We start from the raw sequence: 15,834 nt of genomic DNA on the forward strand, positions 1-15,834 counted from the left end.
CATGGCTAATCCAATTTTCCTCTCAGCCCCAATCTTCTGCTTGCTTCCTGTATCCCTTCATGCCATGACGAGTCAAGAATCGATCAACCTCTGTCTTAAACGTATATAAAAAGTTGGCCTCCACAGCTGCTTGTGGCAAAGAATTCCACAGATTAATTTCTGCATTCTCTGGCTGAAGAAATTCCTCCTCATCTCCATTCTAAAAGGACGCCCCTCTATTCTGAGACTGCGTCATCTGGTCTTAGACTCCTCCACCATAGGAAACATTCTTTCCACATCCACTCTGTCGAGGCATTTCACTATTTGATTGGTTTCAATGAGGTCACCACTCATTCTTCTGAACTCTGGTGAATACAGACCCTAGAGCCATCAAATGTTCTTCATATGACAGGCCATTCAAACCTGGAATCAATTTCATGAACCTCCTTTGAACCCTCTCCAGTTTCAGCACATCCTTTCTAAGATAAGGGGCCCAAAACTGCTCATAATAACTCGAGTGCTCACCGGTGCTTTATAAAGTCTCAACATTACATCCTTGCTTTTATATTCTAGTCTTTTTGAAATCAAGACCAATATCACATTTGCCTTCCTACCACAAACTCAATCTACAAAGTAACCTTTAGGAAATCCTGCACAAGGACTCTTAAGCCCCTTTGTGCCTCATTCCTTTGTATTTTCTCTCCATTTAGAAAATACTCAACCCTTTCATTTCTTCTACCAAAGTGCATGACCATAAACTTCCTGACACTGTACTCCGTCTTCCACTTCTTTGCCCATTCTCCTAATCTGTCTAAGTCCTTCTGTAGCCTTACTACTTGCCCCTCCACCTATCTTCACATCATTTGTTAACATTGTAACAATGCCATCAGTTCCATCACCCAAATCATTGACATATAATGTAAAAGAATTGGTCCCAACACAGACCCTGGCAGAACACCACTAGTCACCGACAGCCAGACAGAAAAGGCTTCATTTATTCCCACTCTTTGCTTCCAACCAATCAGCCTTTGCTTTAGTCATTAGACTGGAAAGAGTTTGAAATTATTTAAAGACTTAAGTTATAAGGAGAAGTTACAACCACTCAGACTTTATCCCCTGGAATGAAGAAGGTTGAGGGATGACCTGATGTGAGGTATATAAGATAATGAGGGATGGAGATGGAGAAAAAGCACAAGATCTTCTTCCCCAGGGAAGAGCTAATAAAAACAAAAGGGCATGGTTTAAAATCAGAGGCAAGTGATTTCAAAGGGATATCAGGGACAAGTTGCTTATGAAAATGGTGTTGCACATTTGGAATGAGCTGCCAGAAACAGTGATTGAGACAGCTATAGTAGCAAAATTTAAAAGCCATCCAGATATGGACCAAATGCAGGCAGATGAAACTAGCTTGCTTGGCAACACAGTCAGCATAAAGGAGTTGAGTTGAAGGGCCAGTTTTCATGCTGTATCACTCTGACCCAATAACATTAAAATCATTCATTGAAGTATAAACTCAGTGGTGACTTTATTGGGTACTGGAGTGGATCCCAGTATGGCCTCCTGCTGAGGTAGCCCATGCATTGTCAGGTTCACTGGATGTTTTTTCTATTTTCCACGCCATTCTCTGTAAACTCTAGAGACTGTTGCACTTGAAGGTCCCAAGAGATCGGCACTTTCTGAGGTATTCTAACCACCTCATATGGCACCAACAATCAAAGTCACTTCGATCACATTTCTTCCCCATTCTGATGTTTGGTCTGAATCTGAAGAAGAACCAAACTTGTTAATCATGCTTTTAACCACATGCTTTTATGCATTGAGTTGCTGCCTTATGATTGGCTGATTAGATATTTGCATGAACAGACTTCATTCATTAGAAGTCATGGCTTCAACTGCCAAGGATAAAGCTCTCACATTCCGTCCTTAACTCCTTCCCAATCTACATCCATTTCAGCAAACAGGAAGGGTGGAGGGGAGTTTGATTTAACATCTAAACAACAAAAATCCCACATTAAGAGTGAGGACTGCATCATAACTCAGGGAATTACAGGCAGCATTTCAGGTCAGTGACATTTGAGTAGACTGTGTGTTCAAGTTCTATTACACGATAGAAAACAACAGGAGAGTGGTCATTTATTTTGAGATGTATCATATCTCATGGTCCATTTATTAAGAGACAGACTTGTGTCAGTCCATACCTTAACCAAACAGAGAACTTCAGAAAGTAAAAGAACCACCAATAATGTGAGAGCTGGTAATAAAACAGCAGATACTTTAAGTGCCCATGACAGTCAAGCTTAGAAGTTAAAGGCACATCTTAGAAGTTGGTGACACCTGGCAGCACAAACACAATCATGTGAGGCAGTATGATAGTGTAGCAGTTAGCATAACACTATTCGAGTGCCTGCTTTAAGATTGGGGTTCAGTTCTCAGTGTTGTCTGCAATAAGTTTGTATGTTCTTCCCATGACCATGTGGATGTTCCAGTTTCCTCCCACATTCCAAGGATGTACGGTTAGTGTTCCTGAGTGTGGAGACACTTGTGGGCTGCCTAGCACAAACCTGACTGGCTTGACCTGGTGCAAATGACACATCATGCTGTATGTTTTCATGTACATGATAAAGTTAACCTGACTTGCCCACAGGCTCATATCCCATGCTGATCCGATGTTATGGAGAAGGATAGGATGCAGTTTATCTTCAGCATATGGTCCAGGATGAAGCAATGCATTAGGAAGTAGCAAATCTAATTGCACTGCTGACTATGATCTGGCAATGTTGTTGAATTCCTCCAAAACTCTGGTCAATCCTTCACATCACAATATGCTTCACAAGTAACACTGTTAGCTTTTCAGACCTTTACTTTTTCCATCTATCACCTCCCAGCTTCTCACTTCATCCCCTCTCCCCTACGCACCCACCTTCCTCCTCACCTGGTTTCACCTATCACCCGCCAGCTTGTACTCATTCCCCTGCTCCCACCGTCCTGTTCTGGCTTCTTCCTCTTTCCCTTCCAGTGCCAGTGAAGGGTCTCAGCTCAAAATGTCAACTGCCCCTCCATAGATGCTACTTGACCTCCAGCACTTTGTGTGTGTTCCTCTGGATTTCCAGCATCTGCAGAATCTCCTGTGGTAGCAATGCTTCGTGAATAGAGACTGGACGTTACAGTTCATGATGGTGCTCATTTGTAGGAAAATATATTTCCTGAGCACAACCTATGAATGGATAAGATTCCAGTCAGATACCGTGTTTCCTTACAACCTGAACAAGACTTTGCTGAAAATGGTTCATTTACAGTGAACTGCCTCCTGCCTTCCTTGTTAATAAAGCGCTGTGCATTGTTTCTCAAACTCTCATGTTAACCTCTGTTATCAGGAAGAAGCACAATGCATCCTGATGTAAATACATATTTCATGTTTTAATAACATTTAACTAGTAATTTACTGCTCTGGAAGATTTGTAACAGATTCCTTTACTATGCAACCAACAGAGTCTAAACATGTCTCTCTTGGCACACCCATCCTCACATTAAACGGCCCTGAGCAGCTTTAGAATTTCTCATGTCAAAAATCAGGGAGAACAGCCAGAAAACTTTTTCCATTGATTCTCTCTTTCATGAGCACATAAACCAAAATTTCTCTGTTTATAAGCCAGGTTCGATTCTTGGCTTTATGATGTGGTTTTAAGTTAAAGTTATGAGAAGTCCTTATAAGATGTAAATCAGACCTCAGATGTGGAACCATGTTCCTGGCATTTTAGAAAGGACATCAAGGTATTGAAAATGGTACAAGAAAGAGTTCATAAGATGATTCAAGATTTAAAGATTCAGGTTTGTTTATTGTCACTGAGTGTAAAGGAGAATGAAGTGATTGGATCTGCAGAACCAATGCAGCAGAAAAAATACAAACAGCATGAAAATCACAATAAATATGTAGCATCCATGCCCCCAGTTGGCCCCCATTTGCCTAAGGTGAACTGCCATCGCCCCACCAACAGTGCAATGCTTTGGTGTAAATACGGTGTAATTCCCCCCCCCCCCCCAGTTCATGCTCACAACACAAATATCAGACAATACACCACAGGCGAGTAAATAATTGCAACTTTATTATTAAGTTATTTCTTAGTGATGGGTTAGTAGTGTTACGCCTGTACCCAACTCTGAGGGGTGCAGAGTGGCCCACTCCTTTTTGAGAATCGCAAGATCATTACTAATTCAGGTCAGGAGACCCAGGAAATGAGAGAGAGATGTTTGGAATGTCCTGGCCCTCAGCGATACAAAGCCATGAAAAAGGCCATTGTCTCTCAGAGACAATTTCTCCGACAACGTCTCGGAGACGGAATTGTGTATTGAGTACTGTGCTTCGTGGAAGCCCTCAGGCAACGTGGGCTGCTTGGGGGATGGCATCATTCCACCCTGAGTGACATCTGAGACCTTGTGAGTCAGGATAAAAGAGGGTCTGGGGGACAGCCCCTTGACATGCACCAGGAGAAACGCTAGAAGTCCTGTGACAGCGTTTAATAGCGACAGCTGGTGGAGGGCCCACGTGTATCCTTTCCCGTTGCCCCAGGATTGAGGCCCTACCACGGAAGGTGGCTTAGCTAAGGAAGAGATCGCCACCGACGCCATTTCGAAGGAGCGACATCATAAAACAGAAAACGGGCAAGTTCTAAACCTCCGTCTCTCTCTCCAACCAAAAGCTGCCGCCTGAATGAACTTGAGTGACTTTTATATTTCCATCGGACAATACATTATCCCCTAGACAACGATAGAGCTATTTCTTATTGATTATTATTATACCCGCTCTTTTAGATTTAGTATTGACGACGTATGTTATCTGTATGTTTGCATTGATATTATTTTTGTGTATTTTTATCAATAAATACTGTTAAAATAGTACCATCAGACTTCAACTGACCTCTCTATCTTTGCTGGTAAGTGACCCAGTTACGGGGTACGTAACAGTAGAAACAGATAACTAAAGGCGCCAAATCAGTAAGTTTATCAGTTTGTGCACATAATATTTTAATACATTGGAGCTCACGCCTCTGGTTTTATCCACAAGGACTTTCCAAGCCACCAACCACTGTCCAAACCACCGACGTTCAGTATCCGCAGCCCTGGAACTGCTGTCCGCTCCTCACATGTCTGTCCTCCTCGCTCGCCTCCTGAAAAAGACCATGAACTCCCGCTCAGCTCACACATTCAAGGTAACATAACAATTCTCCATTGGTTAGTTCCCCCCTTATCTGCAGTTATAACCCAAACACCAAACATTCCAGACACAGAAACCCATTACAGCATTAAATAACTGATGCACCATCAATAACTCTCGGAGACTGGAAGTGAATGATAGGCTTTAACTAACAGCAAAAGGGAGCACGACATCTCAAAGACTGAGGGAGGAGCAGTGCCCCAATCACCTTTATACAGAGGTCTGTGGGAGGAACCACAGGAGCAGTCAGTGAGGGGCATGTCCAGACAGGTATACATAGTTTACCACATTCACCCCTCCTGTGTTTTAAAAGAGAGTCCCCATGGGGCAAAGTTTCTTTCAAGTATATTTACAGGCCAAGTCCATCAGGTGGTCGAGTCCGTCGCTGCGATTTATGTAGCACTGGCGGTGATTGCACAGGTGCCGGTGGTGATTGCACCGGTGACGGTGGTTGTGCTGGTTCCGGCCTGACGCGAGGTGTCAGCTGTTAGGCATCAGTAGTCCCTTATGCGTGTATGTGATGCTCAGTATGGGAGCATCGTGAGGGGTCTGTGTAGGGCTTGGCGTGCGCGGTGTCTCGTGGGTATATACATCAGTGGGTACGGGGTTCATAGTCACCGTGGAGTGTTCGGGGTAGGGGTCTGGTGCTCCTAAGGGCGCCAGGTTGAGGACGGAGACCGTATCCTCCCGCCCATCAGGTAAGACCACGTAGGCATACTGGGGGTTCGCATGAAGTAGGTGAACCCTCTCGACCAGCGGGGAGTATTTATTGCTCCTCGCATGTTTCCGGAGCAGTACTGGCCCTGGGGATGTCAGCCAAGCTGGTAGGGTGGTCCCAGTGGCAGACTTCCTGGGAAAAGAAAAGAGTCACTCATGAGGGGTGGTATTGGTGGACGTACATAACAGGGAGCGGATGGAGTGGAGTTCCTTGGGGAGGACCTCCTGCCAGCGAGAGACTGGCGATCCCTTTGACCTAAGGGCTAAGAGTGTGGCCTTCCACACGGTGGCATTCTCCCTCTCAACCTGTCCATTTCCCCAGGGATTATAGCTCGTGGTCTGACTAGTAGCAATACCCCCAGCCAGCAGGTACTGGCACAGCTCATCACTCATAAACGAGGACCCTCTGTCACTGTGGATATAGCAGGGATATCCGAACAGAGTGAAGAGCTGGCGCAGGGCCTTTATGACACACGTGGCAGTGGTATCGGGGCAGGGGATGGCAAAGGGGAACCGCGAGTAATCGTCGACTATGTTGAGAAAGTACACATTGCAGTCAATGGAGGGAAGGGGGCCCTTAAAGTCGACACAGTCACTCAAAGGGGCGGGTGGCCTTGATAAGTTGCACCGTTTCAGGACGGTAGAAGTGCAGTTCGCACTCAGCGCAGACTTGGCAGTCCCTGGTCATCGTCCTGATTTCCTCAAGGAAGTACGGCAGGTTCCAGGCTTTCACGAAATGGAAAAGCCGGGTGACCCCCGGGTGGCAAAGATCTGCATGGAGGGCATATAGCTGGTTGAGCTGTGCGCTGGCACATGCTCCCCGGGATAGGGCATCAGGGGGCTCATTGAGCCTTCCAGGCCGGAACAGGATGTCACAGTTGTAGGTGGAGAGTTCGATTCTCCACCTCAAAATGTTATCATTTTTGATTTTGCCCCGCTGTTGGTTGCTGAACATGAATGCAACTGAGCGCTGGTCGGTCAGCAAGGTGAACCTTTTGCTGGTGAGATAGTGCCTCCAGTGCCTAATAGCTTCCACTATGGCCTGGGCTTCTTTCTCCACCGCGGAGTTCCGAATTTCAGGGCCTTGAAGGGTACAAGAAAAGAATGCTACTGGCCTGCCTGCCTGATTGAGGGTAGCAGCCAGCACGAAGTTGGAGGCGTCACTCTCTACTTGGAAGGGAATGGTCTCGTCCACCGCATGCATCGTTGCTTTGGCAATGTCCCCTTTAATGCGGCTGAAGGCCGCGCAGGCCTCAGCAGAGAGGGGAAATGCGGTGGACTTGACCAGGGGGTGGGCCTTGTCTGCGTAGTGAGGGACCCATTGGGCGTAATATGAAAAGAAGCTCAGGCACCGTTTGAGGGCTCTGAGGGTGATGGGAAGAGGGAGTTCCAACAGGGGGAGCATACGGTCGGGGTCAGGGCCAATGACCCCGTTCTCCACGACATACCCAAGGATAGCAAGTCGGGTGGTTCCAAACACACACTTGTCCCTGTTATAGGTAAGGTTAAGAGCTTCGGCCACTTGGAAAAATTGTTGGAGGTTGGTGTCGTGATCCTGCCAGTCGTGACCACAGATGGTGATGTTATCCAGATATGGGAACGTGGTCTTCAGTTGGCACTGGTCCACCATCTGGTCCACTTCCCCCTGGAAGACAGAGACACCATTCGTGACACCGAAGGGGATGTGCAGGAAGTGATAAAGCCTGCTGCCCACCTCAAAGGCAGTGTAGGGACGGTCCTCTGGGCAGATGGGGAGCTGATGGTAAGTGGATTTTAGGTCTATGGTCGAGTACACCTTGTACTGAGCTATCTGATTGACCATATCCACGATACGGGGTAGGGGGTACGCGTCAAGCTGCGTGAACCTATTGACGGTCTGGCTATAGTCCATGACCATCCTATTTTTCTGCCCGTTCTGAACAACAACCACCTGGGCCCTCCAAGGACTTGTGCTTGGCTCAATGATCCCCTCCCTGAGCAGCCGCTGCACCTCCGACTTAATGAAGGCCCTGTCCCCCGCGCTGTACCTCCTGCTTTTAGTTGCCACAGGCTTACAGTCGGGGGTCAGGTTGGCGAACAGCGGTGGGGGAGGGATCTTGAGGGTTGAGAAACTGCAAGTGGTGCCAGTAGCGCGGCTGTTGGCATGGTGCTGGGTGGGATGTGTGGGTCGGTGTGTGTGTGTGTGTGTGTGGTCAGTAGCGGAGTATATGACGAAGTCCCACAAAACTGAGGATTTCTGACAGTGATTGGTGGGAGGGGCCCATCATACTCCATTGTCACACCTTTCAGGTGGCTCTGGAAGTCGAGCCCCAATCGCACAGGGTCACACAGTTGAGGCATGACCAGTAACGCAAAGTCCCGATATTCTGTGCCCTGCACCACCAATGTCACTACACAACCCACCCAGATGTCTGTGGAATGCGACCCAGAAGCCATGGTGACCCTCTGGCTTACCGGCCGTGTCACGAGTCCACAGCATTGCACCATGACCGGGTGAATAAAACTCTCAGTGCTGCCCGTGTCAAACAGGCAGCTAGTCCTGTGCCCCTCCACCAGGATGTCCATCATTGACCTTGCGAGCTGGTGTGGGGCGCTTTGGTCGAGGGTCATGGAGGCCAGAGTTGAATCGCCGTCTTGGTGCCCGGTAAGCACCCGTGGGTCGGATGCGGTGCGAGGTGACGCTGACCAAGATGGCCGGCCCCATGCCTCACACGCAGTGGGCTGGCAAGATGGTTGCCCCCATGCCTCACACGCAGTGGGCTGGCAAGATGGTTGCCCCCATGCCTCACACGCAGTGGGCTGGCAAGATGGTTGCCCCCATGCCTCGCATGCGGCGCTGCTCAGTCCCGCTCATGGTTTGGACTTACAGGCCTTGGCGAAGTGGCCTTTCTTTCCGCAGCTGGAGCAGGTAGCTTCTCGGGCCGGGCAGCATTTTCGGGGGTGCTTCTCGAGTCCGCAGAAGTAACACTTCACTGACTCGTGAGTGGCAGCAGCCATGATCGATTCGCCAGCGGGTTACGAGGTCTGCAGTGTTCACGAGGCCGGCGGGAGATCTCGTGGAGCTCCGCATGCGGTTCCGCCGTCAGCCCCCTGCAGTTGCAGGCCTGCATGAGTGTCTCAGCGCTTGACTCTCCGGCCCGCTGCTGCTGTGTCACTAAGCTATGTCTTGCGTAGACGGTGTTCACCGGCTGCAGGTATTGTCTTTTGAGGGCATCCATCATGCTCTGGTAGTTCATTTGGTCCCTCATCATGGAGTAGACTCTTGGACTGACCCTGGAGAGGAGAACACTGTGCATCGTGGCAGGCTCGGTCATTTAAATCTCCTCCAGGTACGATTCGAAGCATGCTAGCCAGAGTTTGAAAGCGTCACCGGCTTCCTGGGATTGAGGGTCGAGATCCAATCTGTTGGGTCATAAAATGCTCTCCATGTTTTAAAATTGCTGTTAATAAAATTGATGCACCATCAATAACTCTCGGAGACTGGAAGTGAACGATAGGCTTTTATTAACAGCAAAAGGGAGCACAACGTCTCGAAGACTGAGGGAGGAGCAGTGCCCCAATCGCCTTTATACAGGGGTCTGTGGGAGGAGCCACAGGAGCAGTCAGCAGCAGTCAGCAGAGGGGCATGTCCAGACAGGTACACATTGTTTACTACAGTAACAGTACCGAGAAGCCATTTTGTTAGCCTGAACAGTTAACATCACAGTACTGAGAGCCCTACAAATATAAAGTATAAAAACAATCCTATAAAATTCAATGTACAAGCAACTGTTGATTTTGGCTATATACGTACATACATACATAAGATTAGCTTATATCTATTGATGGTATGTTCATACATAAAGTGAGGCTAGGTACAGAAAAATCTATGAAGGGAAATTATAAAGTGACAAAGTGACTCTTGGTGACAGGAGTTCTTCTAGGTAGCAGCAGAACATATGAAAACGTAGTAGGACAGTGACTGTCAGTGTGGATAGAGGTGTGGAGTGTAAGCATAAGATGGCAGTGTGAGGGAGGGGGGCTGAAAGGTACTGAGCAATTGTGGAGACGAGTGGCTGTTGTGGCTGTTCTGCTGGTGATACTCAGTGTCTGGGGATTTGGTTATCCTGAAGCAGAGGCAATTAGATCGAAGTTTACAGTGGTGAACAAAATGATGAGGGCTTGTTGTGAGGGTCAATGATGCAGATTGCAGTACATACAAAATGGTGGAAGAACTCAGCAGGTCAGGCAGCATTGGTGAGGTTTCTCCACCATTTTGGGTGTGTGCTCAAGCATCTGAAGTATTGGTTTTGTTTTTGATTTGCTGCAATTCTTGACCTTATCCCCATGCCAACCAGTTAGGAATACAGTTACACAACATGAATGAATTATGTTGGCACCCACTGAGAGCGGCATGTCCTAATTGCCTGATCTTTAACCAGGGACGTCATTATTGGCTTCTTGCTATTGGAAGATAATGTGAACTGGAACTGCAAACACAAGAGTTAGCAAATGTGAGAACCAGAGCAAAAACATTGTCTGTCCATTTCCTTGACTACCAAGTCCCTCCAACAGCTTATATTTTGAACTTAATTTGGGCTGTTAACCTCTTGAAAGAGTATCTTTGTGACTGCTTCGGTCTGTAAGAATAAAAGAAAATGTGTGAGTTGCCTTTGAAATTAACTCAGATTGCCAGTCCGACCCTCCCCCTAAAGACTGGGCACCACTGACTTCAATCACAGTGTGATGCCGCAATGCTCTGCTGTTAATGCTGCCCTCAGCTGGAACTAGTGTGTAACTACAGAAAACTCTCAGAGCCACAAAAGTAGAAAGAAACCATCACGTTTGCCAACACAGCATGTCTGTAATGCGAATTCTCGCTCTCCATTTCAAATAACGAGCACCAGTGTAATCTTTACATTGCTTCAGCTTGTCTTCCTGGCTGGCAGCTTTTTTTACCTATCCAATGGTTTTTAGGTTCTCAGTTCAGATTACATTAATTCTAAACGGAGGAAAGCCCTTATTGTTGAAAATATTGTCCTTTGGCATAGGTTATCACATTTAGGCATAATGATTCCTTTCAAAATTCAGGCATTTTCAAACTGGCAGAAGCTTAAATAGTTCCTACATGGTCAGGTGATTTTTTTTTTGCAAGACGAATATGCCATTAGCAGGATAACAAAGCAAGTCTGAGTTCAGACACAAAGGGTGGCTTCCAGGGAAGGTCAAGCGGTGTTCCTTTGATATAGAGCTAATTTTTTTTAAATTCAGAGCTACAGAACAGAATCTCACTCAATTACACCCTTGTGAATAATTAACCAACTAAGAATGCGAGGGGGAACCAGAGCACCCTGAGGAAACCCACACGGTAACAAGGAGAACGTACAAACTCTTTAGAGGCAGCAGTGGGAACTGAACCCTCTTCACTGGTGCTCTAATAGTGTTACGCTAACCACTGTGCTGCTTCTAAAAAATGCAGTTCCAATTGAACTCTTATCAACCTCCTCTGCATAGAAGAGACTATTTACAGCAGCCAATTAACCTGCAGGAGCACCAGGAGAAATGCCACACATGCAAACTCCTCACAGACAGCAGCCAAGGACAGGATTGCGTTGCGAGGCAGTTTGCCACTCTGTCGGCACAGACACAATATCAGGACATTTAAAAGGGCCAGTGTAGTAAAGCTAAATGCTGATGAGAAAATCAAAGGGGAACCAGAAGTTAACATATATGAAATCTAAAGGAAAGTAGGGGCAGAGTTCCAAGATGCACTCAGCAACTGCTTTAATTGGCACACTTGTACACCCACTCATGAATGCAATTATCTACTCGGCCAATCAGATGTCAGCAACTCAACGCATAAAAACATGCAGACATGGATTTATTGTTCAGACCAAACAACAGAGAGGGGAAGGAGTGTGATCTAAATGACATTGACCCATGGAATGATCGTTGGTACCAGACAGGGTGGTTTGAGTATCTCGGAAACTTCTGATCTCCTAGGATTTACATGCACAATAGTTTCTGGAGTTTAGATACAACGTGCATAAAACAGTCAGTGAGCGGCAGTTCTGTGGGCAAAAACAGCTTGATAATGAGAGGGGTCAGAGGAGAATGGTCACTCTGGTTCAAGCTGACAGGAAGGCAACAGTAAGTTGAATAACCGCATGTTACAAGAGTAGTGCGCAGAAGAGCATCTCTGAATGCTCAACACATAGAACCTGGAAGCAGATAGCTACAGTAGCTTTAGAAGACCACAAACATACATTCAGTGCCCATTTTATTAGGTACAGGGTGTCCCTAATAAAGTGGCCACTGAGTGTGTAGGACTACGTGGTTCTGGGGCTTGTTTCCATTGCTTTCACCTGGGGTCAACACATTGACATCGACGACTGTCTCTGCACCCACACAGCCAATCCTGCAGATTCAATGAGTGATACTATTGAGAATGAAAACTTTCACCCAGGTTGAGACAACATTAAGTATTTGATGCTTGTTGATAAAGCTGGATTAGGAATCTCTCTTTGATGTAACATTCACCGTATCATTACGATAAGCTGAATCACATTGCAATGAAACACGGGTTTGATACTGGGCTCAGTGTCATTTAACAGTCGTTGACATACTTGCTTCTGTTAACTATTCGAGGAATGTCCATCTAAATTTTTTCTGTGGTGTTAACTGAAAGGAGAATATTGCTGAAATTGTTAATACAAAATAATTGTTAACTAATAATTGAAACTAATCTTTCAATCCACCTACCCAAGTAGGTGTGATCTTTTTGCTATAAATTTAACTACTGTTATTTTATAGGAACCTTCAACACTGTGGTGTCTAACTGGAAAAATGCACATGGCAGATTATGCATTAAAATCCTGAGTTAAAACTTGAACCAAAATTTTGTGTTTGAGCAGCGAAAGTGCTGCCAATTGGACACTGCTGGAACGGCCTTCCCTGTGCTGTAAAGCATCTCTGATTTTCTGACGGCCAAATGTACTGAACAATCACAACATAAAACAGTATCAGAGTAAGTGCAGAGCCACAACTCAATCCGACTTGAGCAGTTTATGAGATTGTCCAATCGCTTCAACTAAGTTTGCAATTCAATTAGTATACTTATGGATTCAGCGTCAGTTAGATGCACCAATGTTGCCAGGACTTGAGTAGCTGAGTTAAAGGGAAAGGGCTTTCTTCCCTGGTGCATAGGAGAACGAGGGGAGGTTTACTAGAAGTATACAAAACTTTGAGAGGTATAGATAGGGTAAATGCGAACAGGCTTTTCCCCCCGAGGTTGAGTGAGACTAGAACTGGAGGTCATGGGCTAAGGGTGAAAGGTGAAATTGTTTAGGGGAACATGAGGGATAACCTCTTCACTCAGATGGTGGTGAGAGTGTGGAACGAGCTTCCATTGGAAGTGGTGAATATGGGTTCAATTTCAACATTTAGTTAATTATGTAGATAGGAGTGTGGGGGAATATAGTCTGGATGCTTGTAGATCGGACTTGGATAGTAGTTCAGCATGGACTAGATGGGCAGAAAGGCCTTTTCTGTGCTGTAGTGTCCTATGACTCTATTTTGAGTTGCTGCTCACCTATCCAAAGAATGTCCTGGAGTAACTTAATGTTGTATCACCTGCTTGGAAAGCAGGGTTCAATATCTTGTGCAGTTGGAGTGCATTCACCTGGGGAAATTTAGATGAGTAACTAATCAACGATGAGCAGAGCAGCAACAAAATATCTCATCGCTTAAATCTGGATCATAGATCAAGGATCAACTTTATTTGCCATGTCCATTTACATGGGTGAGGAAGTTGCGGTGGTGTTGGTCAGAGCATGACACGCAACAGAAAACAGCAATCAACAATTATAAAGAAAAAGAATTATATAACATGTAAAGTTAGAGGGTCAAGTATGGATACGGATAAAATGTGCACAAGTACACAAATACCAACGTCTGTAAACAGCATCAAAAAAAGTAGTTTAAAGTATCTAATGCTTGATCAGATTAATTGCTTGGGAGAAGAATCTGTATTAATTTTGTCAACCGTTGTTTAAGCAGCTTCCTCCTGAAAGGGTTTGGGTTCTTTAAATCAGAAACTGCTGAATCCTCAGATTGAAGAGCTTTCAAACAGCAGAGTATTAACACTGGGTGCCGCAATAGCATACTTCTTAACATGGTGCTATTACAGCTTGGAGTTTTGGAGTTCCGAGTTCAACCCGGTGTCCTTTGTACGTCCATCCTATGTTTGAGTTTACTCTGGGTGCACCAGTTTCCACCCACAATCCAAAGATGTACCCATTAGTAGGTAATTGGTCATTGTAAATTATCTGGTGATTCGGCTGGGAGGTCGTTGGTGACGTGCCTTGAAGTCGGAAGGATGCATTCCATATTGTATCCTGTATATAAATAAATAAGCTCAGTTTCCTTTTTCACAGCTTTTGTCTGACCTGCTGCTGATTCTTATCTATAAGTCCACATCACAAACACCGTTCAGTGCAAGTGCACCATGGTCACGAGAGATTCTGCAGGTCCAGGACATCCAGGGCAGCACTGGAGAAAATCCATGGATACTGACTGACCTGCTGAGTACCTCCACCTTTCTGTGCGTTGTAATATAAGCGCAGTTTTTTATTTATCAAGAAAAGATTAGCTTTATTTGTTGTATGAACATCAAAATGCATCATTTTGCCTAAACGATCAAGGATTGTACCAAGGGCAGCTTGGAAGGGTCACCAGGCTTCCAGTGTCAACATAGCAAGCCCACATTCACTAACCCTTTGGAATGTAGCAGAAAACCAAAGCACCTAAAGGAATCCACACAGTCAAGGGAGTATTTACAAACTCCTTACAGGCAGCAGCAGGAATTGAAGCTCGAATGGTGACCACTGGTGCTGTAAGATGATTGCTACCATGCATCCCTCAAAAATTAGATCAGATTAAGATTATTTTTGGTTTGCCAGCGATTAATTTTTTCTTTAATATTTTTCACTCTTTTGTTCCCTTTATTAATCTAGCATCCATCATAGGTTCCTGGATGGTTTTCACGTTGAATTTGATCCTCTATGAGACAGACACTGTAACCCCAACTGTGTCTAGTAATCCAACCATCCAGCCTGTATAACAGATTATTGTATGAATTACTCCTTAAAGTGATTAGATCATTGCTGAGGCAGAGGGGAAATCTTGAACATAAAAATAGCTGTATCAACCATTCAAGGAACCACGTCATTTAAAGCCTCCCTTACTGTGTCCTTCAGTTTGTTCATCTGAAGCTTCAGCAATGGTAGAAGGTGAAGGAGGCTGTCAAACTGAGATCCAGCTGCCCCTTCACCCAAATGCACATGTCATTTGGAGCACAAACCAATTACAAAGCTCAAAAGGTGGCAGCATTTGGGGCTCATGCATGTTATACATGCAGCTATAATATCGAATTCTCCACAGCCACTTGCAAATCTTCATTAGGCTTACTGTTCAACTGAATTTCTATCAAGCCTGCTCTGCCATGGCTGATTTATTGTCCCCCATTCTCCTCCTTCTCCCAATGCCCTTTGACACCCAGACTAATCTAGAATCTCCACTTCAAACATACCCAATGTCTTGGCCTCCACAGATATCATATCTGTGGCAATGAATTCCATAGATTCACAATCCTCTGGCTAAAGGAATTCCACATCCTTGTTCTAAAGGGATGTCCTTGTAATCTGAGGCTGTGCCAAATGGTCCTAGATTCTGCCACGATGGGAAACATCCCCTCCATGTCCACTTTATTTAAACCTTTCAATGTTCAATAGTTTTCAATGCTTAGTGATTCATTACATTTTTAACTTCAAGCACGTTTTAATAAAACTAGAGATACAAACATCTTCAGATTCTGGGATCTGAGCCAAAATGAGCTGCTGGAGGAAACCAGCCCATCAGGCGGCATCCGTGGAAGCATTAAAACTTGA

Source organism: Hypanus sabinus, chromosome 9 (genome assembly GCF_030144855.1).
Source record: "Hypanus sabinus isolate sHypSab1 chromosome 9, sHypSab1.hap1, whole genome shotgun sequence".
Taxonomy (NCBI): domain Eukaryota; kingdom Metazoa; phylum Chordata; class Chondrichthyes; order Myliobatiformes; family Dasyatidae; genus Hypanus; species Hypanus sabinus.